The sequence below is a fragment of the Budorcas taxicolor genome, chromosome 8, assembly GCF_023091745.1.
Source record: "Budorcas taxicolor isolate Tak-1 chromosome 8, Takin1.1, whole genome shotgun sequence".
Classification (NCBI taxonomy): domain Eukaryota; kingdom Metazoa; phylum Chordata; class Mammalia; order Artiodactyla; family Bovidae; genus Budorcas; species Budorcas taxicolor.
The window spans coordinates 35,115,856-35,126,380 of NC_068917.1; the positions used below are offsets into that span (position 1 = coordinate 35,115,856).

The 10,525-nt window shown below is 39.0% G+C and overlaps 1 pseudogene; it reads right to left on the reverse strand.

Moving 5' to 3' along the window:
* Positions 1–2,422: 2,422 nt before the first annotated feature.
* On the reverse strand, positions 2,423–3,589 carry LOC128052650 (60S ribosomal protein L3-like; annotated as a pseudogene).
* Between the last annotated feature and the right edge of the window lie 6,936 nt (positions 3,590–10,525).

Here is a 10,525-nt window from a genome sequence, read left to right on the forward strand (position 1 = left end):
TTTGTTATTACGTATGTGCTCTCTTATGATGCAAATCCTGATGTTTTGTTTTTTTCTTCAGAACCAACCTGGTCTTTCATTAAAAATCCAACTCAAGTCCATATACATTTTCTTCCATATTTTTATAACAGTGGAATTGGTTTCATTACTAAGTTGGATAAGGTCACATTAATTATTTTTAAGTAAACACCTTTTTATTATAAAATCTCCATATAATCATTTGGAAAAAAGCTATATCAATCTCATGTCCCAACAATTTAGTTAATTTACCCTTGAGAAATTGTAGCCCAGGGACGTTGAATGACTAATTCTAGATCAAATAGTAAGTCAGGAAAAGTGCCAGAACTAAAATTGTATCTTCTGTCATCCAAGTGTCATATTCCAGCTCCACTCCCTAATTCAGAGCTAATTGACACTTCATGTGTACATACAGTTGATGTTGGTGATACAACCACTGTTTATGTTAAGGACCAGATCCCCCCAAAATCAGTAGAATCCCTTGAGAGGGACTGTTTGTAGAATTGTAATGGGAAATAGATGGGGAAACAGTGTCAGACTTTATTTTTGGAGGCTCCAAAATCACTGCAGATGGTGATTGCAGCCATGAAATTAAAAGACGCCTACTCCTTGGAAGAAAAGTTATGACCAACCTAGATAGCCTATTCAAAAGCAGAGACATTACTTTGCCAACTAAGTTCTGTCTAGTCAAGGCTATGGTTTTTCCAGTGTTCATGTATGGATGTGAGATTTGGACTGTGAAGAAGGCTGAGTGCCGAAGAATTGATGCTTTTGAACTGTGGTGTTGGAGAAGACTCTTGAGAGTCCCTTGAAGTGCAAGGAGATCCAACCAATCCATTCTGAAGGAGATCAGCCCCTGGGATTTCTTTGGAAGGAATGATGCTAAAGCTGAAACTTCAGTACTTTGGCCACCTCATGTGAAGAGTTGACTCATTGGAAAAGACTCTGCTGCTGGGAGGGATTTGGGGCAGGAGGAGAAGGGGACGACAGAGGATTAGATGGCTGGATGGCATCACTGCCTCGATGGATGTGAGTCTGAGTGATCCCCGGGAGTGGATGATGGACAGGGAGGCTTTGCGTGCTGCTATTCATGGGGTCGCAAAGAGTCGGACACGACTGAGTGACTGAACTGAACTGAACTGAATAAATGTATGGACTCTGCAGCCAGCCAGCCTACATTCAAATCTCAGTTGTGTCTTCAGTCACTATAAGACTTCAATAATTTATTCCTCAATCTTCCTGTGGTTTAGTTGCCTAAAATTTAAAATGAAACAATAATAGCACTGATTCAAGAGTTTTACATAAAAATTATTTTATGCAACTGCCTGGCAAATAATAATAGAAAGGCTCTATTAAAATGTTGACTGACAAATAAATAGCTACTGTTGTTGTTATGGCCATCCAGTTTCACATACACCGTAACAACATTAAAGCTTTGATTAAATATTATAGATATAAAATAGAATTTAAAATTTTTTGTTTTTCAAAATTTTCTGTGAAGCAAAATATTGAGTTGCAAGATTTAATTCTAAAGGAGGAGTAACCTTAGTCATATTTTATATTAACTGACTATGTTAAGAACTGATATTTGAACATGCTGTGCAATCTTTTAAAGTTTCTTTTTTTTTGAAGTATAGTTGATTTACAATGTGTTAATTTTTGCTATGGGCTTCCCTGGTGTCTCAGATGGTAAAGAATCTGCCTGCAATGCAGAAGAGTTAGGTTTGATCCCTGTTTTGGGAATGTTTTCTGGAGAAGGGAATGCTACCCACTCCAGTATTCTTGCCTGGAAAATCCCAGGGACAGAGGAGCCTGATGGGGTACAGTCCGTGGAGTCACACAGGTGGACATGACTGAGCGATTTCTGTTATCTAACCAAGTGATTCAGTTATACATACACACACACACACACACACACACACACACACACACACACACGCGTGCCAAAGATTTGATGCTTTTGAAATGTGGTGTTGGAGAAGACTCTTGAGAGTTCCTTGGACTGCAAGGAGATTCAACCAGTCCATCCTAAAGGAGTCCTGGGTGTTCATTGGAAGGACTGATGCTGAAGCTGAAACTCCAATAGTTTGGCCACCTGATGTGAAGAGTTTACTCATTTGAAAAGATCCTGATGCTGGGAAAGATTGAGGGCAGAAGGAGAAGGGGATGACAGAGGATGAGATGGTTGGATGGCACCACTGACTTAATGGACATAAGTCTGGGTAAACTCCAGGAGTTGGTGATGGACAGGGAGGCCTGGCGTGCTGCGTTTCATGAGGTTGCAAAGAGTTGGACATGACTGAGTGACTGAACTGACTGACATATGTACTTTTTCATATTATTTTCTTTCTTCCCCCCCTGGAAAATTATTATTTAGATTCTACCAGCTGTACAATCTGTTTTATTAGGCCCCTTCTTCCTTTGAAATTCAGTCCTTCTCAAGTGGTCCCATGAAGGCTTTCTTTTCCTCACCGTATGGAAGCAGCCATAGCCAAATTTGGAGATGTTGTCAATAAACTTGAGTTTGATCTCCAGGACTTTCTCAGAGTGAGCACTTGCTTCTTGGTTCCCACCACACAGCCTTTGAGCATGACACGTCATTGGCACTTCACTGTGGTGGATGAAGCCTCCTAGAGGGTTGATGCTCTTGTCAGACAGATCACAATCAGTAGAGGAATTTTTTTTTTTTTTTCCGTCCTTAATGAGGTAGCCCTGGCCAATCTTGTAGATCTTGTTGATCTCAGTGCAGTGATAGTATCCTTTCTGCCCAGCCCAAGCCACAGAGAAGGCCACCCGGGCAGTATGCTATGCCCCAATACAGGCAACCTTGCACAACACTTGGTGGATCTTATGGGGCAACTTCTTAGTGTGCCAATGGCTGGTGACCCCTTTGTAGTCTTTGCCTTTGGTCACCCCAGTGACCTCAGTCATTTCATCCTGGCTAAACAGTTGGTTCACATGGACCTGCTGCTCTAGCCTCTCACAGGCCCAGTCCAGTTTTTCAGCCACAGTGCCTCCATTCACCTGAATCTCCATGAGGTGGGCCTTCTTCTGGCACAGAGGAAGCAGGAGCATCTGGGTGACGGCAATGACATGGATGACCTGGAAGTATTTCTTCTTGCTACTGAAGTCCCTTTCAAGTTGCTTCTTGCCATCTACATCCTGCCACTTCTTACAGTATTTGGTGAAGGCTTTCTTAGATTTATGCCAATTCTTATAGAAGCTCCTTTTGCACTCATTGCTGATATGCTCAGCAAAGATGGTCTTAAGGGTCCAGAGGCCTCGGGGTGTTTCCACATAGCCTACAATGCCGCAGTCAACGTGGTGGAGTCTTCACCATGGTCACAGCCTCCACAACTTCCTTCTTGTTCACCTTGGACCCTGGCCTATCGACCTCCCTCTCAGTGTGGGTCATGCCTGCCTTGTAGCCGAGGAAGGCGGTGAGGTGCAGGGGCTTGGAAGAGCCATCCTTGGGGAAGCTCCTCACCGTCCTGTGGTGCTGGCTACTGTGCTTCTGAGGCAGGAAGCCCAGGGACTTGTGCCTGGGAGCAGAGAACTTCCTGTGAGACATCCTGCCCGTTGGAAGCTGCCGGTAGAGCTCATATTATTTTCCATTATGTTTTATCACAGAATATTCAATAGAGTTCCCTGTGCTATATAGTAGGACATCATCGTTTATCCATTATATATATAGTACTTTGCATCTATATATAGTACTTTGCAATCCAAAACTCCCAATATACCCCTCCCCTACCCCAACCCCTCATAACCACAAGTCTATTCTCTGTTTCTGCAAGTCTGCTTCATAGCTAAGTTCATTTGTGTCATATTTTAGATTCCACATGTAAGTGTTATATGGTAATTGTCTCTCTGACTATTTCACTCTATATGATAATCTCTAGGTCCATCCAGGTTGCTTCAATTGGCATTATTTCATTCACTTTTATGACTGAGTTGTATTCCACTGTGTGTATGTACCACATCATCTTTATCCATTCATCTGTCAAAGTTCATTTAAGTTTTGTCTGTGTCTTGGCTATTGTGAATAGTGCTGCTGTGACTGTAGGAGGGTATGTATCTGTTTGAATTAGAATTTTGTCCAGGAGTGGACAAAAAATATTTTTTTTGAGTGATTTTATTTTATTTTTTAAAATATAAAGTTTTTCATTTTAATTGGAGGCTAATTACTTTACAATATTGTATTGGTTTTGCTATACATCAACATGAATCTGCCACGGGTGGACATATGTTCCCCATCCGAAATGACCCTCCCTCCTCCCTCCCTGTACCATCCCTCTGGGTCATCCCAGTGCACCAGCCCCAAGCATCCTGTATCCTGCATCAAACCTGGACTGGCAATTCATTTCATATATGATATTATACATGTTTCAACGCCATTCTCCCAAATCATCCCGCTCTCACCCTCTCTCACAGAGTCCAGAAGACTGTTCTATACATCTGTGTCTCTTTTGCTGTCTCTCATACAGTGTTATTGTTATCATCTTTCTAAATTCTATATATATGTGTTAGTTTACTGTATTGGTGTTTTTTTTTTTTTTTTTTTTTTCTGGCTTACTTCACTCTGTATGTTAGGCTCCAGTTTCATCCACCTCATTAGAACTAGTTCAAATGTATTCTTTTTAATGGCTGAGTAATACTCCATTGTGTATATGTACCACAACTTTCTTATCCATTCATCTGCTGATGGACATCTAGGTTGCTTCCATGTCCTGGCTATTATAATACAGTTCTGCGATGAACATTGGGGTACACGTGTCTCTTTCAATTCTGGTTTCCTTGGTGTGTATGCCCAGCAGTGAGATTTCTGGATCATAAGGTAGTTCTATTTCCAGTTTTTTAAAGACTCTCCACACTGTTCTCCATAGTGGCTATACTAGTTTGCATTCCCACCAACAGTGTAAGAGTGTTCCCTTTTCTCCACAAACTCTCCAGCATTTATTGCTTGTAGACTTTTGGATTGCAGCCATTCTGACTGGCATGAAATGGTACCTCATTGTGGTTTTGATTTGCATTTCTCTGATAATGAGTGATGTTGAGCATCTTTTCATGTGTTTGTTAGCCATCTGTATGTCTTCTTTGGAGAAATGCTGTTTTGTTCTTTGGCCTATTTTTTTGATTGGGTTGTTTATTTTTCTGGAATTGAGGTGCAGGAGTTGCTTATATATTTTTGAGATTAGTTCTTTATCAGTTGCTTCATTTTCAATTATTTTCTCCCACTCTGAAGGCTGTCTTTTCACCTTGCTTATACTTTCCTTTGTTGTACAGAAGCTTTTAATTTTAATTAGATCCCATTTGTTTATTTTTGCTTTTATTTCCAATATTCTGGGAGGTGGGTCATAGAAGATCCTGCTGTGATTTATGTCGGAGAGTGTTTTGCCTATGTTCTTCTCTAGGAGTTTTATAGTTTCTGGTCTTACGTTTAGATCTTTAATCCATTTTGAATTTATTTTTGTGTATGGTGTTAGAAAGTGTTATAGTTTCATTCTTTTACAAGTGGTTGACCTTTTTCCCCAGCACCACTTGTTAAAGAGATTGTCTTTTCTCCATTGTATATTCTTGCCTCCTTTGTCAAAGATAAGGTGTCCATAGGTGTGTGGATTTATCTCTGGGCTTTCTATTTTGTTCCATTGATCTATATTTCTGTCTTTGTGCTAGTACCATACTGTCTTGATGACTGTGGCTTTGTAGTAGAGTCTGAAGTCAGGCAGGTTGATTCCTCTAGTTCCATTCTTCTTTCTCCAGAATGCTTTGGCTATTCGAGGTTTTTTGTATTTCCATACAAACTGTGAAATTATTTGTTCTAGCTCTGTGAAAAATACCGTTGGTAGCTTGATAGGGATTGCATTGAATCTATAGATTGCTTTGAGTAGTATACTCATTTTCACTATATTGATTCTTCTGCTCCATGAACATGGTATGTTTCTCCATCTATTAGTTTCCTCTTTGATTTCTTTCATCAGTGTTTTATAGTTTTCTATATATAGGTCTTTTTTTTTTAATTTACTTTATTTTACTTTACAATGCTGTATTGGTTTTGCCATACATCAACATGAATCTGCCATGGGTGTACATGAATTCCAAATCCTGAACCCCCCTCCCACCTCCCTCCCCATACTATCCCTCTGGGTCATCCCAGTGCATCAGCCCCAAGCATCCTGTATCCTGCATCGAACCTAGACTGGCAATTCGTTTCTTACATGATACACATGTTTCAGTGCCATTCTCCGAAATCATCCCACCCTCTCCCTCTCCCACAGAGTCCAAAAGACTGTTCTATACATCTGTGTCTCTTTTGCTGTCTCGCATACAGGGTTATTGTTACCATCTTTCTACATTCCATATATATGTGTTAGTATACTGTATTGGTGTTTTTCTTTTTGGCTTACTTCTCTCTGTATAATCAGCTCCAGTGTCATCCACCTCATTAGAACTGATTCAAATGTATCCTTTTTAATGGCTGAATAATACTCCATTGTGTATTTTGTTTCTTTAGGTTAAAGTATGATAACGCATTTATAGGAGACTTGGAAAACAAAATCAGGTTACATATGGTTCCATTATATATTACAATTTTTTAAGTAGACAAAATAAGATTTTTTAGTTGGAGTTTCAATATCAAACTTGCACAAATTAATAGAATGAATATACAGAGAAGTAGAAGGATATAGTAGACCTGAAAAACACTGTTACCCAATTCAACATAATTAAGATTTATATAATTTTCACACAGTAGTAGGTTACAAATTCTACTCAACTTTCCATGGATTATAAACTTGGAGACACTGGAACATATCCACAGACATAAAACAAGGTTCAAAAATTTAACAGTCTAAAGGTATGTCTAGTATTTTGTGAAACCTCCATATTGTTTTCTGTAGTGGCTACATCAGTTTACATTCTCACCAACAGTGTAAGAGGGTTCTGTTTTCTCCACACCCTCTCCAGCATATATTGTTCATAGATTTTTTTTTTTTTTTTGATGGTGGCCATTCTGACTGGTGTGATGTGATAGCTCATAGTGTTTTTGTTTTGCATTTGACTAATAATTAGCGATGTTGACCATCTTTTCATGTGCTTGTTAGCCATCTATATGTCTTCTTTGAAGAAACGTCTACTTATGTCTTCTATCCATTTTTTGATTGGGTTGTTTTTTTATTGTTGCTGTTGAGCTGCATGAGCTGTTAATATATTTTGGAGATTAATGCCTTGTTGGTCACATCATTGGCAAATATTTTCTCCCATTCTGTGGGTTTTTGTTTTCATTTTGTTTATGATTTCTTTTGCTTTGCAAAAGCTTTTGTTTAGTAAGGCCCTCTTTGTTTATTTACTTATTTTTCTTTTATTTCTATTGCCTTGGGAGATTGACCTAAGAAAACACTGGTACAATTTATGTCAGAATGTTTTGCCTGTATGCTCTTCTAGGAGTTTTACAGTATAATTTTCTGCTTAATTCTTTAAGCTGTTTTGAATTTATTTTTGAGTATGATGTGAGAGTATGTTCTAACTTTTTTGATTCACATACTGCTGTCCAACTCTCCTAACATCATTTGCTGAAGAGACTGTTTTTCTGTCCATTATATATACTTTCCTCTTTTGTCAAAGATTAATTGACTCTAGGTGTGTGGGCTTATTTCTAGACTCTGTGTTCTGTTCCATTTATCCATATGTCTGTTTTTGGGCCAATACCATGGTGTTTTGATTACTGTCACTTTGCAGTATTTTCTGAAGTCTGGGAAGATTATGCTTTCAGTTTTGTTCCTTTTCCTCAGGATTGCTTTGCCAATTCTGGTTCTTTTATGGTTGAATATAAATTTGGGGATTATTTGTTCTAGTTCTGTGAAACAGGTAATTTGACTGAAGGATCTCAATAAATCTTTAGATTGTTTTGGGTAGTATGGCCCTTTTATATTATTCCCAGTTTAAAGGCATGGATCATTGTTCCATTTCTTTGAATAATTTTCAGTTTTCTTTATTAATGATTCATAGTTCTCAGTGTATAAGTCTTTCACTTACTTGGTCAAGATTATTCATAAGTATTTTATGATGCAATTTAGAAAAAAAAACTTTTTTTCATTTTCTCTCTGATTGTTGATGATACACAATTTTCTGCTGATCATTATTTTTCTTTCTCCCTTTTATCTTTCAAATCTGAAACCTGCAGATAAAAGTCTGCTTGATTCTGTTTTAAGCTTTAATTGAAATAAGATTTGAATGTCATAAAAAAATTAGAAAGCAAAACTTTAAATAGCTTCTTCAGCTAAAAAATATAAGAACTCATGTGAAATTGCACCTTCTGAAATTTTGTCCAGTGGGCAATCTTGCCTTCCCTAAAAACACATGAAATGAATTTCCAAGGAGAAAGCACATTTGCTTTTACTGCTGGAATGTTGAGTTTATGAGTCAAATGGAGTCACTCAGAAAAAATAAACAGCGGCATAATGATGATTACATACAGGCTTATGTTTGTGTACCTCTGCCTTGCTGTAAGGCCTTTCACAGACTGTCTTTCCAATCTCCTTCGTACATCTGCCAAAGACAGAAGCAGATAAGGACTAACTTCGAAGATTGCATGTGAATAAATCACTGACATAAACCAATGACTAATTTATTTTAGGCTACATTTCAAATCAATGCCAAACCTCAAAAAAATCCTGACATTCTGGGTTTCACTTTTACTACCTTGAACACAGGGAAAATGCTTTCCTTTTCTAGCTATTTCTGAAGTTCAGCATTGTTGGAAGGGAGGCTAGAAGGCACACAGCACGGTGGTGTGATGTTTGATTATCTCTGGCTCAGTTCAGTTCAGTTCAATTGCTGTCGCTTCCGACTCTTTGCAACCCTATGGACCACAGTACACTAGGCCTTCCTGTCCATCACCAACTCCTGGAGTTTACCCAAACCCATGTCCATTGAGTCAGTGATGCCATCCAACCATCTTATCCTCTGTCTTCCACTTCTCCTCCTCCCCTCAATCTTTCCCAGCATCAGGGTCTTTTCAAATGAGTCAGCTCTTTGCATCAAGTAGCCAAAGTATTGGAGTTTCAGCTTCAACATCAGTCCTACTAATGAACACCCAGGACTGATCTCCTTTAGGATGAACTGGTTGGATCTTTTTGCAGTCCAAGGGACTCTCAAGAATCTTCTCCAACACCACAATTCAAAAGCATCAATTCTTCAGTGATCAGCTTTCTTTATAGTCCAACTCTCAGATCCATACATAACTACTGGAAAAACCATAGCCTTGACTAGACGGACCTTTGTTGGCAAAGTAGTGTCTCTGTTTTTTAACATGCTGTCTGGGTTGGTCATAACTTTCCTTCCAAGGAGTATGTGTCTTTTAAGTTCATGGCTGCATATCTGCATCAACTCCTTGTAAAACCACGCTAAAGCAAAGTGAAGGTACTCTTCATTTCTTCAGAAGATATAAAGCATCAAAAATATTTTTTCCAAAATGGCTTATTTGACTCAGCAGCTTCATGAAATATGTTCATTTTAAATTTCTTATAGCCTACAAAAGAAAAGGAATTAACAGAGATGGAATGCTCAAACTACCGCACAATTGCACTCATCTCACATGCTAGTAAAGTAACGCTCAAAATTCTCCAAGCCAGGCTTCAGCAATACGTGAACTGTGAACTTCCAGATGTTCAAGCTGGTTTTAGAAAAGGCAGAGGAACCAGAGATCAAATTGCCAACATCCGCTGGATCATCGAAAAAGCAAGAGAGTTCCAGAAAAACATCTACTTCTGCTTTATTGACTATGCCAAAGCCTTTGACTGTGTAGATTACAATAAACTGGAAAATGCTGAAAGAGATGGGACTACCAGACCACCTAACCTGTCTCTTGAGAAATCTGTATGCAGGCCAGGAAGCAACAGTTAGAACTGGACATGGAACAACAGACTGGTTCCAAATAGGAAAAGGAGTACGTCAAGGCTGTATATTGTCACCCTGCTTATTTAACTTCTATGCAGAGTACATCATGAGAAACGCTGGACTGGAGGGAAACATAAGCTGGAATCAAGATTGCTGGGAGAAATATCAATAACCTCAGATATGCAGATGACACCACCCTTATGGCAGAAAGTGAAGAAGAACTAAAAAGCCTCTTGATAAAAGAGGAAAGCGAAAAAGTTGACTTAAAGCTCAACATTCAGAAAACGAAGATCATGGCATCCGGTCCCATCACTTCATGGCAAATAGATGGGGAAACAGTGGAAACAGTGTCAGACTTTATTTTTGGGGCCTCCAAAATCACTGCAGATGGTGAGTGCAGCCATGAAATTAAAAGACGCCTACTCCTTGGAAGAAAAGTTATGACCAACCTAGACAGCATATTCAAAAGCAGAGGCATTACTTTGCCGACTAAGGTCCATCTTGTCAAGGCTGTGGTTTTTCCTGTGGTCATGTATGGATGTGAGAGTTGGACTGTGAAGAAGGCTGAGTGCTGAAGAATTGATGCTTTTGAACTGTGGTGTTGGAGAAG